Here is a 4,326-nt window from a genome sequence, read left to right as displayed (position 1 = left end):
TCAGAAGTCATTAAACTCAATATTCCACAATAAACCCAAGAATTGTCAAATAACATAAGGGAAAAGGGAAATTCTTGTTTTATTTCAGTATTTATTGGGAAAGCTTCTAGTATCTTGAAACTGCCTATAATGAAAACAACAAGAAGAAAATGTATTAGAATGGAGAAAAATGAGGCAGTGAGACTAATGAGAAGGTTACTGTAATAGTTCAGGAATGAGAGCCTGTATTAGGATAGTAGCTGTTTTTTGTTTGTTTGTTTGTTTGTTTTTTGTAGAGAGAAGGGAAAATATGTGAGAGATGCTATGAATGACAAGACAGATTGGATATGTGCAATTAATACAAGTGAGGACTCAAAAGGATAACATTGAGGTTGAGAGGGTGACTGACTGGCAAAATAGTAGTATCTTTTACACTAATAGGGAAGTGTGGAGGAGGAAGATTTGAGGAGAGAGATAATTAATTCTGTTTGAGTTTGAAATGCTTACAGGACATGGAGTTGGAAATGTCCAAGAGACAGTTGGTAATGTGAGACTGGAGCTCAGGAGAACCATTAGGGCAAGCTATGGATCTGGGAATCACCTACATAGAAATGATCATTAAACCCCTGGGAGCTGAGAAGATTGCCAAGTGAGATGACATAGAAGATAGTTCTTAATCTTTTATGTGTCATAAACCCCTTTGGAAGTCTGATGAAATTTATGAATCCCTTCTTAGAATAATGTTTTAAAATAAATGAAGGAAATGTTAAATTAAAGTTAGTGAAAACATTTATTTTTTTCCTCATTATATATGGCATCATCCAAATGTAATGTTGGTCTTCAATGAAAATGGAGGTAACATCCCAAGGTCTTATGATAGGGAGAATATAAAGGTTATGAGAAATTAAAGTTGGCAACACAAACTTTGCATAATTGGTTTCTCCAAATCAAAAATTTCGCAATGAGATAGAGCCTTTTCTTTTTGGTCTTCTGCACAATGTACGATTATGATTCAGATATATTTGTCCATATCTCAGTTCTTTACATTGAATCAAAATTGCAGTATAAAAGCACGAACTAATAAAGAATGTACTAGACTTTGTTGTATAAAAGTACCCTATTTGTTGCCTGTTGGGTTGACTTCCTTTGTTTAAAATCTTTAAAAGACACCTAGTGTATTGTAGTTTACCTCCACATTACAGGGCATCATCAGTTCAGGGGGATAAATGTTGACTGCAAACCAAGAAGATGACAGAAGTGTAAAATAATTTTATTGACCATCACATTAGAAAAAGTTGATCTGCACATTTCTTATTCAACTCTTGGGTTTATCACCTTCTGTATATTTTCCATAAAAATATATTGTGAAATGTAAAATTGCAGCTCAAAATAATTACTTATTTGAGTAAAATTTATAATGCAGGATTCTACTTTTAGCCAGGAAATGCAAACAAAGCCTAGAGACAGCTTGTTCCCTAACCCCAAATTCATTCCATGTTGCTATAGCATCACCCCTGAGAAAATGGGACAGCCTTCATTTGTCCCCATATAACCACTCAATGGGCTTTTGTCAGCTGTTGAATTATAGCATTAAAATTTAAACACTAGGGATTTAATGGAGGATTATTATGACACCCTGGTGCATTCTTCCTGTTGCCATGGGCAACAAACCCAAGGCATTAGAAAAAAAAATTAAAGAGGAACAATTCTTTAAAACATGAAAGAGCTATCATATAATCTAGTGTACTTCAATTTATTTGAATTATTTTAAACTGGGGTAGCCTAGAGTTCAGATTTTCCAGTCCAAACATGAAAAACTTTAGCAACAGCTCAGCTCACCTTCAAAGGCACAGGATATTTCCACAGGTTTCTAAAAGATGAACTTCTTTCTGTGGTTTCTAAACAACTTGGTCATTATCTGGATTATGTGCAAAAAGGCCAAGGGCCCAACATTCTGCAAGTCTAATACATTGAAGTTCTCTGGGAATGAAAGGCTCCATACTACTACTCCTGGAGAAGCCTCTTCCTCTGTCTGGTATGGCAATGACTGAGCAAGATCCTGATAGAAGTTGAGAGGGCTTCCTGCCTGTGAAAGCTGATCAGCATAAGCTGATGAATGGAAGTCAAAAGTGCCTCTGACAATGGCATGTCTTGGATTGGTCAGGTCCATGTGGCTAAGAAATGGAGCCAAACAAATGAGTCATAAATGGAAAAAAAAAACAATGACCATTGGATTGTAAAAATTGCTGGAGGTATGAGAGCAAATGAGATTTCTTTGTCATTCTTTGTCAAAATTTACTTTTAAATGAGCTTTTTTTTTAAAAAGAAATTTTTAAACAGATTTTCTCTTCTGATTGTCAGACTGATAATTAGCTGTGTGCTATTTTAAATACTTTTCTCTTTCTTCCCTGGCATCCAGATTTGTGTCCAATCCTGTACCTGTTCTCTTGATACGGTCCCATATCCATCTTTGTTTGCTAAAACAAAACTAAAACTAAAAACTAAAAATCTGGACCATTAGTTAAAGTTTTCTTCATCTTCTGTCATTTTTTTTCTCCAGATTTCCTTTTTTTTTCTGGAAATAATCTCTTTTTTATCATTTAAAAATTATGTATCCAAGATATACTTTTCCTAAGACTTGTCTTTATTTTTAGGGTTCTAATATTTGTCCCCACTTACATCTCTGTTCCCCTTGCTTACTAGCTATGCTTTCTGTTGCCCCTCCATAATTCATTTATTTTTTTCTTTCTGTCTTCTTCCCTTACAATTCAGACCCTTTTTAAATAGCCATAGTCTTTCAAGCATCATTCAGAACTTTCTTTACTATTCTTTCTCCTCTTTGATACTGTTATATCTGAGTAAACTTATTCTCCATTTTTACTCTTATTTGTAGCATATTTGTCTGAGTCAAATGACAGTCTCTTTTAGGGAGGGATTTTTTTTTGCTTGTTTCTTTCTTTTTTTTTTAAATTTATCTAGCTTACAACTGTTCTGTGAACAAAAGCACTGTGACATTTGTAAAGATTTCAGTCAAATCCTGAAGGGGCTGGATGGAATGTGAGTCTCTTTTTAAAGAGAAGCCCCCCCCCCCCCACCTTGAACGTCTTTATCCTTCTCCTCTCTTTTCCAGTTGTTGTCTGATGGAAGTCTAACAGTGGCTAGCTATGCACCCATAGGCTAAGGGCAAAGGGGCTGGGAACTTTTGCCAACCCCTGTCCTTTACCTGTGCTTGAGGTCTGCCCTGAGTTAATTTATCTTGAATAGGGAAACTGGGTTCCTGAGTGCTCCAATTCTAACCCAATTCTAGCCCTAGAATTGGTCCTGAGGATCAATTCAAATTTTGGTTCTAGCCTAAACTGTTCTCCTCAGCAAGTTGAGAACAAGGAAAAAGATGCCAATATGAACATGAATCATATATGAAACAGGCAGTTTTATTCCCAGCCCAGAAAGGATAATGTTGTAAGCAAAAAAAGAATCATGGAGTGCTTAGTGTTCAAATCTCATTGGACCATTCATGACAGTATTTCTCATTAGTCACTTTACTTTTAATCTTCTCTGAGTATGGCCCAGTCAACACTGAATGGGTTCTTTTCAGTGTTTTTTTTTTTTTTCTCTCTGTGGGTAGTTTTTTGCTTTTCAGCCAGTCTTCTACTGACTCTTCTGCTGTAGTTGCTCTGGGAACCACTATCCTCCTGATGCTTAGATGTCAAAGAATGAGAGGGAAGATACCAGCTGTCTTTCAAGGTGTCTCAAGGCCTTTTACCAAAGGAAAGAAGACACAATTGGGAGGTGACCCCATCCTAGAATAAGTTTGCATAGGAGGCTGTGTGCTTATGCTAGCAGGCTCTGTTGGGAAAAAAAACCTTCCCATCAATGTTCTAGTGCTCAGAAAGCCTTCCTTATATCTTGAGGCTAGAAGAAAACAGAAATTTGAAGAGTGTAGATTCTCCCTGTGGCATTTAAAAAGTTCCAAGAGATATAATTTCTAGGTAATTTAATAATTTTGTTAATAATGCCAACATTTTAATAAAAGGATGGTCATTCTCTCTTAGACCAAAGACAGCCATGGTGGTGGGTTCACAGTTTATGTACCCTTCAAAGAGTAGGTATTCTCCAGGGTGGAAATCAACTCTAATTGGTTAACAATTAATGAGAGAATGAATATTACAATAAGAGGTTGGACTTGACCTTTGATTAAGTCATTTACTTCATAAATTAACCCCAGCCTTGGGCAATCTATTGAAATAATTTATGTCCCACCCAAGCCTAAGAAGAATACAATAGTTACACTACCTAGTTGGGGACTGAAAAACAAAGTTATTCCAATCTCATTAGCAATGCCCTTCA

This window comes from Vombatus ursinus, unplaced genomic scaffold (genome assembly GCF_900497805.2).
Source record: "Vombatus ursinus unplaced genomic scaffold, bare-nosed wombat genome assembly UNPS02014931.1, whole genome shotgun sequence".
Classification (NCBI taxonomy): Eukaryota; Metazoa; Chordata; class Mammalia; order Diprotodontia; family Vombatidae; genus Vombatus; species Vombatus ursinus.
Note: the sequence above shows the minus strand (reverse complement) of the source record.